The sequence below is a fragment of the Phocoena phocoena genome, chromosome 2, assembly GCF_963924675.1.
Source record: "Phocoena phocoena chromosome 2, mPhoPho1.1, whole genome shotgun sequence".
NCBI classification, from domain to species: Eukaryota; Metazoa; Chordata; class Mammalia; order Artiodactyla; family Phocoenidae; genus Phocoena; species Phocoena phocoena.
The window spans coordinates 36,374,277-36,390,407 of NC_089220.1; the positions used below are offsets into that span (position 1 = coordinate 36,374,277).

The following is a 16,131-nucleotide window of genomic DNA, read 5'->3' on the forward strand; positions in this document are numbered from 1 at the left end:
AGCCAGCCTCTCTCTGTGCACAGAAAGCTCATTTGTAGGAAAGTTTCTGGGGTGTGGTAGCTCTATTATTTTGTTCACCAGGAAATGATACCAAGTTTCTCAGTTTTCTCCTTAATGAAGGGCAGAACCTTGGCCTGGAATAGGGATTGAGTCTCCCAGCATCCTGGAGGATGGGATGGGCGGGGCGGGGGGGGGGTGGGCAATTTGAAGAGCTTTCCTCTCACCCATGTGGCTTTCTGGGCCTGGGCGAGCTAGTGGGAATCCTACAAAATCAGCTGAGGCCTAAGTGATATAGCGAGTCCAGAGTTGGACCCTGTGGTGGAAGAAGAAAAAGCAGTATCCAATCAAGAGTCTGGAAAGTTTTGGCCCAATGATAAGTGCTAAAGTTTGCACTGGGGGAGATCCCAAGCTCTTCTGAGTCGTCAACCCTTCCCTCTCTCTCTTGCTGTTTTCCTAGAGCCTCTAGACACACCCAGGTTTCTCTCATTGGATAACCTGTCCTTTGGCCCTGCATCTCTGTCTGCCCACCCTCAAAACTACATACCCTCCCTCTACAAACATTTTGAAGGAATGCACTATGCTTATGATTTTGCTGTCATTTTTTCCAGTCCCCACTTTCCTGGACTCCCATCCCCATGGCTTTACAGAAACTGTTCTTACTGCGGTCACCAGTTGTGTACCCCAAGGAAGGAGTTCCCCGGGCCCATCCTCAGCTTCCGTTCTGGACACCTGTACTGTCTTTGGGGATAATCTTGCCCATTTTCGGTGTTTCTGCTGCTACCTGTTTATTGCTGATGATTCTAAAATAACTCCAGCCCAGACAATTTCCCTAGGACTTGAACACCCAGCCTCAGGTTACGTGTTTCCACTGGACGTCTCACAGGATGTCTGAGACTCCTACTGCAGGTGTTGCACAAGCCCTTTCCCCATTTGTTGTCTAAGTCTTATTTGTCCCATAACTACCACTGTGAGGGCCACTTGCTCGGAGAAGCCATCCCACGTTTCCCCAGGCTAGGTGAGGCTTCCCTGTCAACCTTTGCCTAGTACTCTGCACTTACCTCTGCAGCATTCTGCAATTTGTAAATTATAGATTAATTATTTGTAAGAATTCATTGGCTATTTGCCTCCTCTACTGGACTGAAAGCACCATGAGGCAGAAAGCCTCTCTTATCTTGTTTCATTATCGCATATCCAATACCTAACACCATGGCTAACACAGAATAAGGGCTTGATACGTATTTCTTTCTTATTTATTTATTTTTTGGCTTATTTATTTATTATTGGGTCTTTGTTGCTGCGTGCAGGCTTTCTCTAGTTGCGGTGAGCGGGGTCTACTCTTCGTTGTGGTGCGCGGGCTTCTCATTGCGGTGGCTTCTCTTGCTTTGTGGAGCACGGGCTCTGGGTGAGCAAGCTTCAGTAGTTGCAGCGCGTGGGCTCAGTAGTTGTGGTACATGGGCTTAGTCGCTCTGCGGCATGTGGGATCTCCCCCGACCAGGGCTGGAACCCGTGTCCCCTGCATTGGCAGGCGGATTCTTAACCACTGCACCCCCAGGGAAGCCCCTTGATACGTATTTCTGACCCATTGAAATCTTCACTCCTTGCCCTAAACTTCCTCTTCCTCTTGTGATCACCCTCCTGCTTGATAGACCCACTCTCCACTTAGTCTTTCAAGGTGGAGGAGTCATTCTTGACTCTTTGCTTCTTCTAACTTGTGGTTTCCACTCACCCATCAATATCCTAAATAGCTTTGTAACCTGATCTCTCCTCAGCACCTTGACTACCAAAACCCTAGTTCTTGACCCAAGGCATCTCTTGTCTCAACTGCTGCAGTTAACATCCTAATCACTTTCCCTGCCTGTAATCTTGTCTCTGCCCCTTTAAATCGATCCCTCCATGCACCTACCAAAGGGATCTTTCTAGAAGGCAAATCTAGCCATTCCATCCACTTAGAACCCTTTATTGACTCCCCCGTTACTCAAGTTCCTTAGCATGGCAATAAAGGCCTACAGTGATCGGGCCCTTGTCTGTCTCTCATTCTTCACCAGGCTCCTGGCGGTTTCCCATCAACTCCAGGCTGTTTCTTACTGCCCTCATGCATGGAGTATGTCTTCCTCTTTCTTGGAATGCCTTTGCCTGCCATGCATGACGCTTCTCCATCTCCCTCAACTGTACCTGGATAACTCCTGTTCCTCCTTAAGGATTCAGCTCTGATCCCTACCCACCCACCCTTGCAGAGGCCTCCTGTACGCTTCTACTGTGCTCCCATAAAGCCTTGGGTATTTCTCTCTCTCCACATTATATTAAGACCTAGCCTGTTTTTATGACTGTCTCACATACTCATCTGCCAGCTCCTGAGGGCAAAAACCAGGTATTAATCATCTTTGTAACCTCCATGCCTAGCAAATTGCCTGGCACATAGCATGCCTTTTAAAGAATGAATGAGCTCAAAACAATGGGATTGAGGAACAGACTACTACTGCTACTGTTAATAGGTATTTTTTTACACTCTTTCTAGGTGCCAAGCATTGTTCTAGGTATTTTACGTATTTGAAGTCCTTAATCTTTACAACCACCTCATACAGTAGATAATGTTAGTATCCTCATTTTATAGCTGAAGAAACCAAAGCACAGAGAGGTTACGTTATTTTGTCCACGGTTACACAGCTAATAAGTGGCAGAGCTGGAATTTGAATTCCTGTAGTCTGCTCCAGAGCCCTGGCTCTTAAATCCTGTCCTTGTACTGCCTTTCCACTAGCAGAGATAACATCCATGGACTTTTTAAAACTATGCATCTAACTTGTTGTGTTGCTTGGTGAGTCTGATATGGGTCTCTATCCTTGGAGGGTAAAAAAGAATCCAAAAGGGGCTGACAGGGCAAGTAATGGGTCTCTATGAGCATTTCTTTGAGAAGTGGGAAGTAGTGTCAGGTTAATGAATAGTATGACAGGTAGGTAGACAGGAATCAGACCAGATTGGGCCAGCTTAGACCCACGTTTAGCACTTCTATCTCTCATGTCTCAAAGACCACCTTCGACACTCTGGTGCTCTGTCACCCTGTTGAGTGAGGTTGGGAACACATTAAACTCTGCATGGTCAGTACTGCAGAGCAGAGTCTGAAAAGAGGAAAGGAAAGGAGGAGAGAGAGAAAGAATGATGGCATCATTGGGAAAGGAGTCATGGAGAGTAGGGAAAGCTGAGGTTCCCGTAAAATAAGTTCATTTGCTTCGCAGTTCACACAGACAGGCAACTTAAAGAATGAGAAGAAAATACGAATTGCTGGTGTTCTACCTGTTTGGCTTCCCCCCCAAACTGGAACCTACGTTTAGGGGAGGGGATGCAAGTGCCTTAGCCCAGGTGACAGTGCAGGTCTGGGCTTGTGAGCGGGCCCTGGGTGAGGGGCCTGCAACCTGACGGAGTTTGCCAATGTGTCTATTTTGGTTATTTGGGGGAAATTAAGGGAAAAGTGGGCCTTTTTAAAAACAAAACTGAGGTGGAATCAATTAGTTCTAAAATCCTGCTGGAAAGTTCCAAGGTGGGATTGGAAAGAAATCATCCACAGGTAAATGTGGCCAGGGTCTGGGGCGGCCTTTATCTTGTCACACATCCTTTGCCCTGCCCTCTTCACAGGTGAGAAAGCAGGAGTCGGCAAACTTTTTCTGTAAATGGCAAAAATTTTCTGTAAACATTTTTTACTTTGGGGGCCACATAAGTCTCTGTCGCATACTTTTGTTTGTTTTACAATCCTTTAAAAATGTACAATCTACTCGGTTCATGCGCTGTACAAAAACAGGCTGAGGCTGTCGTTGGATTTCTCCTGTCTAGCGCGTAACTCAGCTGTAGCTTCAGGCTCTGCCACGGGCAGAGTGAGTGCCCCAGAGATCCCAGGATATGCTAAATAAACTTTGTCTTTGAGTAATGAGCCCTCATGGCAGGAGACGGGTTAATACTCTACACCAGGGGTCTGCAAACTCCACACCGTGGGTCCAATCTAGAACTCAGTTAGGGGTTTCTGGTTATTGGTGAAGGTGTGCAGGAGGGTGTTGACCACAAAGCCCCTCTTCCAGGACTCCTGATGACAAGGGCAACAGAGGTGAGTTTTGGTTAAGGAAAAGGGCAAATGTCTGACTCTACTCTGAGGGTGACTTCGTACTAGGAATGGCCCTCATCTTAATGACTATGATGGGAATCCCTGACATTGGAGCTGGAGAAGGATCTGAAATGAGGAAGGTTCCATTCAGTAGCCAACAATGCAAAATGTTCTGCTCTTAGAGAGGAGATGCACAAATACTGCTCTGTCAAGATTGAGTTAGGTTTAAGTGTCCAAGTTTTAATAAAATGGGGCCCCAAATTCCAATTATATTGTTGCCATTGTCCTTATCTTTTTTCAAGGGACTAAGGTAATTTAAATATTGCTGTGACACTCATTCGTCACTTATAGAGTAGATTTTTAGAATTATTGAGAATGAAGAGAGTAACAGGGCTAACCCACCTTTTGCCTAATCCCCCACTCAATGGATGGGGTAACTTTGGTTTCTGTAGTTTTCTTTTTCATGTCAATCTTTGGGTCCATGGCCAACTTATTTGAAGCCGGTAAGAGATATGTATTTGGAATTCAGATTTCTTTTTTATTTTTCTCCTTCTTCCCCTTCCTCTTGCCCTTCCCCTTCCCCTCTCCTTCTCCTCCTCTTTGTTCTTCTTTTTTTTTTTTTACGAGCTATAACCAAGGACTCAATCATGTGGGAAGAAGTATGGTAGAGCCCTTAAGAGCATGGGTTTAGAATTAACCTGGAATTCAGAATTTAGATTTAGAAACATTATACCGTGTGTGGGGTGGCATCCTATAATTGAGCATGTTATTTTGGCAGCAAAACTTATATTTACATGAAAGCAGATAAATAAAGAATATAAATTAGCTGACTTCAGGGCAGATTTTGCCATCAGATGAATGACGAAATTCTTTCTGCTTTCAGAGCTTTTGGAATTTCAGAATTGTTGTGGATGAGGGATTATGATGCGTGTGATGTCTCTTAAGTAAGACTGGAAGCTTTGGGAGTGCAGGGGGTGTGTCCTGGCATGGTGCATGTACATGGTAGGTACTCATTAAAAGTCAGTTGATTTTCTTATTACCATAAGTGTAATGATGTAAGTCAAGAGTGTTATGCTGCTGTTAAACAACCAGCCCTTATTTATTTTTCTAATTTCAAAATGTATTTTCAAAAATGTTGGAATTCCCCTATAAGCTGTAACTAAACTGAAAGCTGCCCTGGGGGATCACAGATTGAAAAGTAGTAAAGTAAAAGCAGTTGGACTCTGTGTGTTGGTGGGTGAGTTGGTGATAGATTGGCTAATTTGTGGAGGTGTCTTGCAGTTTCGTAATTCAGTAACTATAATATGCACAAGAATCGACTTATTAATAGCATTGATGAAAACTGAATATCAGAGAAGGCTTATTGGGCTGTGGCCTTAACTACTTATCTAAACCATGAACTGAAAATGACTGTGATGTACTAACAATACTGAAAAGTTTTCAACAACAGGAGAGGAGCAATGAGGTCGCACGCTCAGAACATCTGGCCAGCTCTTCACACAGGGCTGAGTCTCGTTGGGGAGCTCCTAGTGAGAGAAAAATGGGGGGGGCATTGGAGTGGGTATTAATGAGAGCAAAGAAAATGAATGTGATTTTTAAGGCTCTTCAATTAAAGGTGGAAGGGATTTAGATCATGATATTAGAAAGCAAGCAGAGTGAGAGTGACTTTTCTTTGAATGTGTGTCTATAATCAGATTTCTGTCTCTGTATTGAAGGTAAAATAGGAACCATCATTCGGTTGTTATTTTTTTTAAAGGTAGATTTAAATGGTAGTAAAAGAATTAAAGCAAAGCATAAAACTTATAAATGTGATGGTTGTGAAGCATTAGAAGAGATCATCAAAAAGCATCGTGAAAAAAAAAAAAAAAGCATCGTGGATGCCTCTATTCTCAGAGCATATTTAAGGGTGGCCTTACTATCTTGATCAGGATCAGTAGATGAGAGGGATGACAGCACTTTACAGGGAAAGGCGTGTGTGGTCACCTGGTCAGAAATTAGGGAGGAAGTGGAGGTGTAGGTTTATGTGGAGCGCCTCCTTTTGTCTCACCCACTGACAGGGTGGTGTTGAGGGAAATGGGCAGCTTCTTTTCTTTTTTTTCACTTTTTTATAATTGAAGTGTAGTTGATTTACAATGTTGTGTTAGTTTCTGGTGTACAGAGTGATTCAATTATACATATATATATATATTCTTTTTTATATTTTTTCCATTATGTTTTATTAAGGATACTGAATATAGTTCTCTGTGCTATACAGTAAGACCTTGTTGTTTATCTATTCTATATATAGTAGTTTGTATTTGCTAATCCCAAACTCCTGATTTGTCCCTCCCCCACCCCCTTTCCCCTTTGATAACCATAAGTTTGTTTTCTATGTCAGTGAGTCTGTTTCTGTTTCGTAGATTAGTTCATTTGTATCATATTTTAGATACCACGTGTAAGTGATATCACATGGTATTTGTCTTTGTCTGACTTACTTCACTTAGTGTGATAATCTCTAGGTCTATCCATGTTGCTGCAAATGGCATTATTTCATTCTTTTTTATGGCTGAGTAATATTCCATTGTATGTATATACCACGTCTTCTTTATCCATTCATCTGTCGATGGACATTTAGGTTGTTTCCATGTCTTGGCTATTGTAAATAGCGCAAAGCAGCTTCTTTTCAAGAGTTGGTCTGTGCTGGCCAACACAGCGGCAAACGGTGGATGCCTTGTTATGCATGATCTCCACGGTGAATTTCAAGCGGTTCTAGACTCTGGCTGGAAAAGGAAGGGAATATACTGGTAAGCATTTCCCAACAGCTGGCGTGGTGTCGCATGGTAGTAAATGCTCTCTCTTCAGACTCTGAGTCCTGCGTGCTGTTTTAACTTAGGAGTCCAGTGGTTCCTCCCAGTCCAGGATTTACACTTCTGAGTCGATGTTCTGATTCAAAGCCAGTGTGGCTTGAAGGAGCCAAGCCGCTCTGTCAAGGTAACTGAAGGGTAGATGAATAGGCTTTTCCCTCTCATCCACCCATCCCCCAATGCCCACTGGACCCAGCTTGGAAAAGTCTCCCTAGATGCCCACATGAGGGTCGTCTTAGCCTGAGCTCTGGTCTGTACTTGGAAGAGAGCTGTCTGCAGATATGTTCTGCCCATTCTCCTTCATCTGGATAGACCACACCTTCTTATGTGGCCAGGATTTTGGTCTTTGATGTTTTTTGGGAGAAGACCGGCAGCCATGTTGGGTTCTCTGAACAGGTCTGTTGAATCATTGTTTTCTAGTGAAATTCTATTTCAGTTTCCTGGGGCTCTAAGGACTAAATGCCTATCCAAAAAGTAACTAGGCTTGATGCTGCAAAGCTTGTGGGAAACAGGGGAAATCACACCTTGAGGTGATTCTACACATAGACAAGTGGCTTTTATGGCTGTTAAGACATATGGCGAAGAGGAGCTGCTGATGGATGATGCGCTCCTGGTAGCTGAATGGCCTGCTGCAGACCACCCTGGATCTTGATAGCCATGCTTTCGAGGAGTGCTTCTACACACACACATACATGCACTTCCTCTGCCCAGAGGCTGTGGCCAGAGCTCCTGATGTCCTCTTTCACCTTATCAACAAAACTTGAGCAGATTGGAATTTGATTGTTGAGATGACTTCTTTCTTGCTGTCAGCCATCAAGAATGTGAAGGATCAGTGAGACAAAGGCCTTTTCCGACAGATATTTAGACCCAATTTAAACATACAGTTCTATCATCTCCTTGTCATTGTCTTATTGTAAGGAGATCATCAGTTCCTTGAAGGCAGGAGACACCGTCTTTCTTTCCCCACAGTAAGCTGTCATGAGCCCTGCAGGTGCTCAATAAATATTAATTGAATTAATCAGCTGCCACAACACAGGTGCACACATTTATCTCCTTTGTGCTTTCATTCTGCTACAAATACAACGTGTGCATTCAGCAACCCTAGGAGCATGGGTTCCCCCCAGCCCTGTATCTGCACAGGTTTTCTGCCGCTGGGCATCATCTAGACCCCTGTAGCCAAACATGTTCTACAAAGCGTGAGGCCCCGCCAGTCCTTTTACACACAGCTCGAGTAATACATACACCAGCTTTGAGGGTCTTTACAACTCCCCCTTTTCTCTCCCACCCCCAATGTTTCCTGACCCTTCAAAGGGTTTTAAGGAGAATGAGGTCCACCCCCTACTCCACTTCTGGGACTGAGTTTTTAATTACTGTGTAGGCTTTTGTTCTGTTGTTGCGATCAGGCTTCTCAGTGTAGGGAGAAGGGAATTCCAGTCATCCTGATGCATTATAATCAAATTACTTACCACAAGTCAGGAGTAACAGTTCTCTGCTTTCATTTTGATCACAGCAGGTGATACAGGAACGAAGCATCTCACATTTCACTAGGCGCTTTAGGCTGTGGCTGCAACAGTGCTTTCCGGTGGTGGTTTCTTTTAAGAACCATGCAGCTAGTAAACATTTTATCTCAACTCCATGATCTACCAACTTTATGCATAAAATGCAGTCTGTATTTAAAAAAAATCAGTACTGGCCCCAAATACCTGACCACGAAATATACTTAACAAATAACAAGTACACATTGAAAACCAAAATGATAAACTTTAAAAAGAGTCAAAAATAATTTGACTCAGAAATGAAGGGAGTAGATGAGGCTGTCGCTGAGTCATTATTTCCCAATGTTGGAGACACACGTGGGACCCCCTGACCCCTGAGAAGTGATATTTTCATATTGTCAAAGGCTGTTACCTCTTGGCAAGTCTGATGCTGGATGATCCTGCTGTCTGGTGAAACCAGTCACAAAAGGAACAGAGGACAACCTTCTCATCTCTAGAATCCTATAGTTTGGTAAAACTTTCAGTCTGAGAGCACAACACAATGCTCAGAAAATATTTGTGGAACAAATGAATTATTCAGAGAGCTGCAAGTTTTGTTCTTCTCATTTCCTAGTTGATGGGGAAGAGGAGAGTGGCAGGTATTTTGTAATAGGTTGGCAGTTTCCAAAGACACATGGCCACTTGTGCCCTGTAGTGGGTGTCTGTTCTGTATTTGCGAGCTTTATGCACGTGTTCACAATATATGTACCAACAGGTATACAGAGTTATTGATGTTTGGCAGGCTAAACAGCTACTTCTGTTCAAAGGCAAACGCTTGTCATGTGGATATTTTCTGATAAGGATGCCCACATGCAGTGGGTGTAGCAAGCTGTGTAGGCGCGAAGAGAGATAAGTCAGGAGAGCAGGCCAGTTCTGCAAAGCCCCGATAATGGGCCGAGGCTTAGAGGAGTTCATTTTATAAAAGCAGCCCTGGGCTGGTTCGGATACGGACTACTTTGGATCTTTCGTTTTCCAGTAGTTTTGCATGTCTGTCCGTCCCTCTGTGTCTCTCTTGAACAAGGGAGTATAATATGTAGAGAGAACAATAGCTCAAGGACTCTGGACTTCTGGGTCTCATTTCTGGTGGGGTTAGTGACCTGAAATGCTCAGGCCTTTAGAAACAGCAGCGTCCTCGCCATCTCTACAGTGGCATGCTGTGGTCACAAAGGAAACAGGAGCCAGACGGATTTCTAAACACCAAGGGAAGTCTTAGAGCAGGTGGGATCCCTGGAATGTGGTTTGAATGTATTTTGGTAATGTTTGTATATTTTGGGTAGAAATGGGATGCAGCATCTGGGAGGAGAATAGTAAACCTGACTTATACACATAGGAAGTGTTTATGGGGAGCCCTAGCATCATCTTCACGTTTCTTTTCAACTGAAGCCCTGCTAAGTGTTCATATGGATTACTGGACTGTTAACACAGTTAAAACTTACCATTAGCAGCAATTCATCCAAAAGTTATGCTGTCAGACCAGGTGTAGGTTGGACTTCGCCCCTTGCTTCTCACGGTAGTGTGACCGGGGGACGTTCCTAAACTTCTGTAAGCTTCACTTTCTTCCTTTATAAGATGGAGAAAGTGAAAAGCACTCACAGCTCATTTCATTATCAGTACACTCCTGTGTATGCCAGGCACTTAGTATATGCGTCCCGTGTGCTGAGTCCTCGCTGAATACGCTTGTCCTATTTTTGTTATTGTTGCTGTTCTGTGATGATATTCTACAGACGTTTGTTATTGAAGATGCACATTTCTATTGTGTGTTGGGACCTGTTCCCTTCACGTGAGTAGCCAGAGGTCTGGCTGCCTGAAGTGCCGGGAAAGGGTGTGGATGGGAATAGGTGTGGACAGTTCACAACTGAGGGCATTCATTCACTGGTAATCAAGGGTAACTGTAAAAATAAAGGGAGTTCGGGTCTTCTAGCCCATAATTTTTACACGGGGACTCCTGCTAAGCAGATCTTGGGAGGCACAGCTGTCACACATGCGCGTGAGGACGGTCTACTCAGCTTAGGGGCACCATTCTGAGGATGGATAGACTGCTACTGTTGGCTCTCCACTGCAACCTGTTTCGTTGGATTTTCTAAAGGCCTGGAGTACAGCACTTTTATAATTAAAAACAATCTACTAAAACATATTAGGTTGGCTACAAGGAAATACATCCAATTAAGAGTGGTCCCGTCTAGGCTGTTCTGGTTTAGTAAGCTGGTTGCTGGTGGTAGTAGAATGGTTCAGGCCAAGGCACAGGAGCTGATGCTAAGAGAGGAAGGTTAATGTTCATGCTCCCCAAGCCTGCTGACTGACCTGGGGTGGGGAAGCTGCCAAGGTGAGGCAGGCATCGTTCCCCTCTATGCAAACCCACTCTTCTCTCAGAGCTCAGCTCTTCGGGCTGGTTTGACAGCTGATGGCCTTTATCCAGAGAAGGCAGCTTGCGCAAGCCAGAAACCTGTACTAACTCTCAACAGAGTGTCACTCCCATCCCTTTTTCTAGCATGAGAAGTAGGGATTGTGATGGAATGAGGGCATTGTGATGGGGCCATGACCAAGTAGAAATGAGAAAGTAAGGAAGTTACTGCTGGGTTTGTTGTGAAGAATTGTGGCAAATATTCAAGCACTAATTTTATTTTCCCCCAGTGGACTAAAGACATCTTTCTCCTTTCATTAGAGGGAAAGAGGGGGTGTCACATGACAGATCTTGAGTGGCGACAGCATGGCTGCTCTGCATCCTTCCCGTAGCATCTCTTCTGTAGATGAGTCTCTGACAGCATGGGAGATGGCTGCTTCCTCATGTCTGCTCCTGGCACCATAAAAACCTCAAGAAGTGCAAAAGTATAGACAGCTTGTTTTTTTTTTTTTTTTTTGCGGTACGCGGACCTCTCACTGTTGTGGCCTCTCCCATTGCAGAGCACAGGCTCCGGACGCGCAGGCTCAGCGACCATGGCTCACGGGCCCAGCCGCTCCACGGCATGTGGGATCTTCCCGGACCGGGGCACGAACCCATGTCCCCTGCACCAGCAGGTGGACCCTCAACCACTGCGCCACCAGGGAAGCCCTAGACAGCTTGTTTTAATCAGAAATCTGTCATCCAACATTTAGAGGACAGATTCCCAAAAAGGGAGAGATGGCCAATCCCTGAGTAGATGCTGTGTAAACACTGGATAACATTTCTGATGATTAAAGAAACCCTCAACTTCTGCATATCCCCAGCTTTTAAGTGCCATAAACAGAGGAGGGGGGAAGAATAGTTGCTGTTTTATTACTGGAGAAACTGAGGTACAAAGAGGGGCAACAGTTCATTCTTCTGAGTTGTGGGAGCAGCCACAGACCTGGTGCAATATTTAGTGGCCCACACGTATTCAGGGCTGCACTCCGTGCCAGGCATTCTGTGAAGGACTCTTAAATACATCATCTTATCTGATCCAAACATCAGTGCTGTGAGGTGATGACTGGTTCTTTTTGTATATATCATATCACACGATACAGATACTTTATTTTTTTAATTTATTTATTTTTGGCTGCATTGGATCTTTGTTGCTGCATGCGGGCTTTCTGTAGTTGCAGCGAGCGGGGGCTACTCTTCATTGCGGTGCACAGCCTTCTCATTGCGGTGGCTTCTCTTGTTGCGGAGCATGGGCTCTAGGTGCGTGGGCTTCAGTAGTTGTGGCTCGCGGGCTCTAGAGCGCAGGCTCAGTAGTTGTGGCCCATGGGCTTAGTCGCTCTGCAGCACGTGGGATCGTCCCGGACCAGGGATTGAACCTGTGTCCCCTGCATTGGCAGGCGGATTCTTAACACGGGGCCACCAGGGAAGCCCCGGTGATGACTATTAACTCCACCTTATATATAGATGAAGAAACGGAGGCTTAAAGAGTTTAAAGAAATGGCCCAAGGCCACACAGCTAGTGAGTGGCTAAGGCCAGAGTCACCCCGGGGCTGTCTAACTCCAGATGCCCCCAACCACTGCGTGGCACTGCCTGGTTCATGTCCCCAGGTCAAAGTCGCCTTAGTCTACTATTTCTGGCACTAAATCTCTGGTTCTCTCTGGAAGCCTTTGCTGAATGGTCGAGTATTGCTACCATGTACTTGAGAATGTCGAGGCATGGCAAGCTTTCTGGAGTTGCCTGCAGACTGTTTTAGCGATGATCACTCACTTCTCCACACTCTTCAGATGACCTACCGTGGCTTACGTGTCCACCACCCTGGCCACACACACACGCCTCCCTGGGAACGGCAGGCACTTGGCACCTCTGGCTGCCCTGGCCCCGGCCAAGCTATTTGGTGTCAGGCCTCTTTAAGAGAGGAATGTGGTAGCAGTTCCTTTGCAAGCAGCTCAGTCTGATTACAGGGTGAGGCTCTGACATGCTGTCCAGTTCTGGGTAGCCCATTTCCAGTGCTCAGAACCCGGGGTACCGTGGCCTCGGGTGCTTTCAGGTGATAACATTTGCTGCACTCTTTAATAGATAGGCAGAGAGTGTTATCAAACTGTGGCACCTTGGAAAACCTGCAGAAACCCTCCTCTGGTTCCACACATTGGGGTTTCCCTTCTTCTGAAAATAGATGTGTGTTGTGTTAAAGAGGGACCCTAAAAATAGAGTGTGGCTTCAGTGAAGAGCTGGGGGGTTAAACACAGACATTTCCCTTCTGACACTGCCACTTGTTTGTCCTGGGAAAGTTACCCCACCTTGCTTTCCTATCCTCTCGGTGTCTGCGACGACTCTGGAGGAAAAGGTGCTTGGAGATCCTCAGAGGAAATGTGGGTCTGATGCCTGCTAGAGACCCAGTGTATTTGTGTTCTGCAATCTCAGGGTTGGATTAACTGTGACCTTAAAGGGCCTCTTGGCCTCCCAATGTAGATCATCTTTCTTTCCTGTTGCCTTTCTTGATGTTCTTGTTGCCTGGTGTTGAGCTGAATGTGGACGCATCTGTCCCAGATGATTTAAAAACTGTTTATAGGCACCCTGCTCCTTTGATCTCTCATTCTTCCCTGCATAGGGCTCAGGTCAGGCAGGGCTGTGATCACAGTGGTTAAGGGCAGGGGCTCTGAGCCTGACTACCTGAGGTTGAATCCTGACTCCATCACTTACTGGCCAATGGATGGGGCAAATCACCGAACTCTCTAAGCCTCAGTGTCCTCACCTTTAAAATGGGGATAATAAGAGCTATACACAAACGGACGGGGCTTCCCTGGTGACACAGTGGTTGAGAGTCAGCCTGCTGATGCAGGGGACACGGGTTCTTGCCCTGGTCCGGGAAGATCCCACATGCCGCAGAGCGGCTGGGCCCGTGAGCCATGGCCGCTGAGCCTGCGGGTCTGGAGCCTGTGCTCCACAACGGGAGAGGCCACAACAGTGAGAGGCCCGCGTACCGCCAAAAAAAAAAAAAAAACAACGGACCTAAGTAAACTTAAAATCTTTTGCACAGCAAAAGAAACCATTGACAAAACAAAAAGGCAACCTACTGAATGGGAGAAAATTTTGCAAGTGACATGACTGGTAAGGGATTAATATCCAACATATATAAACAGCTCATACAACTCAACATACAAAAAGCAAACAACTCAATTAAAAATTGGGCAGAAGACCTGAATAGACATTTTTCCAAAGAGGACATGCAGATGGCCAACAGGCACATGAAAAGGTGCTCAACGTTGCTAATCATCAGGGAAATGCAAATCAAAACCACAGTGAGATATCACCTCACACCTGTCAGAATGGCCATCATCAATAAACACAAGTAACAAATGTTGGTGAGGATGTGGAAAAAAGGGAACCCTCCTACACTGTTGCTGGGAGTGTAAATTGGTACAGCCACTGTGGAAAACAGTATAGATGTTTCTCAAAAAACTAAAAATATGACCCAGCAGTTCCACTCCTGGGTATATATCCAAAAGAAATAAAAACACTAATTTGAAAAGATACATGTACCCCAATGTTCATAGCAGCATTATTTACAGTTGCCAAAATGTAGGCAACCTAGGTGTCCATCAACAGGTGAATGGGTAAAGAAGATGTGGTGTGTCTACACAATAGACTACTACTCAGCCATAAAAAATGAATGGAATTTTGCCATTTGCAACAACATGGATGACCTTGGAGGGTATTGTGCTAAGTGAAATAAGTCAGACAGAGGATGACAAATACTGTATGATATCACTTATATGTGGAATCTTAAAAATACAGCAAACTAGTGAATATAACAAAAAAGAAACAGAGATGAGAGCAAACCTAGTGGTTACCAGTGGGGAGAGGGAAGGGGGAGGGGCAATATAGGGGTAGGGAAGTGAGAGGTACAAACTATTAGTTATAAAATAAACTACAAGGATATATTGTACAACACGGGGAATATAGCCAATATTTTATAATAACTATAAATGGAGTATAACCTTTAAAAACTGTGAATCACTATATTGTATGCCTGTAACTTATATAATATTGTATACCAACTATGCTTCAATCAGAAAAAGGAGTGGCTGCCTCAAAGGGTTGTTCTGAGGATTTCATGTGATGGTGTTTATAAGGTGCAGTGTGCCATAAATTCTCAGTAAATATTTTTGATGATAACTGCTTAATAGCTGGAGAAATTTACTCCCTAGTATCCAGATGAGAAAACTAGAACTCAGAAAGGAGAAAGAAGTTTCTCCAGTTTTGCCAATGAGAAATGTTTGAATAACCTGCATGACTGTAAGATCCTTGAGGACAGGGACCATCTCATTATGAATACATATATAGTATCCATTCAGGAAATATTTGGTTAAATTAATTTCTGCTCATAATGGCACTGTCTCATTATTTTTTTAAGTTAGCAGTGAACAAAAAGGATTGAGATAGCAGCAGCAAAATGTAGAAGCCATTTACATCTCCGTGGTACTGTTTCTTCCCCAGAGAAATGTGATCGCTAGCCTAGTGGTTGGCATGTAGACAGGCTCCAGAGCAAGGAGCTCAATGTGTGCCAGATAAACTCTCACACGTGTGAAGGAATGACGGATAAGAGGCTCAGCCAGATAAGGCATGTGAACAGGTGTCCTCCTTCAGGTCACAAGAAAGCTTCTTGGAATAGCTTCAGAGTTCTTTGGGGGAGCTGATCCCCTCCAAGAGTAATTTGCCCTATAAGGTCTGGGGTCGCGTCTTAAATAATTTCAGGGTTACGTATATGACCATGCATTCAAAGCAGTCCATATTATCCTTGTAACTTTCAAGGCTTTTGGGTTTTTTAGTATTTATAAAAGATACTTTGAGACTTTTAAACCTTGAGTTTACATGAATGCCACAGAAAGTCTCCCCTCTGCTGGCTCTCATTCCACATGCAGGAAAGACTTAAATAAGCATTTTAGCCTTGTAGGGTGTTCTCAGGGGCCAGAACGGCTAGAAGTAACCCATTCTCTTGGAGAGATCCGAAGGTGGAAATGGCACCATTAGCAGTCACTCTCGATATCATGAGAAGGAAGAGCTTTTCTTCTAGATGGGTGTACCATCTGGGAACAGAGAGTGAACTGAACTCTCAGAAGACCTGAGTTTAAACCTTAGCTTTGCCACCCAAGTGTTGGGCAAGGAACTTGATCTCAAAGTCTTAGTTTGTTTAACTGAAACTGCGATTAATAGTATCTCCCCCACTCCTACCCTGTCTCCCAGGTTGTTAGAAGGATCAAAGATAAATTATGTGAGAAAACTTTCTG

At 44.7% G+C, this 16,131-nt stretch overlaps 1 protein-coding gene across 1 annotated transcript in view; it reads left to right on the top strand.

Annotated features, from left to right (window-relative positions):
• Positions 1-9,433: 9,433 nt before the first annotated feature.
• Positions 9,434-16,131, top strand: part of SPTB (spectrin beta, erythrocytic) — an 88,031-nt gene continuing 81,333 nt past the window's right edge. Inside the window, exon 1 of the mRNA XM_065871387.1 lies at positions 9,434-9,683. The gene's annotated coding sequence lies outside the window, so the exon portion shown is untranslated. The remainder of the gene's footprint in view (positions 9,684-16,131) is intronic.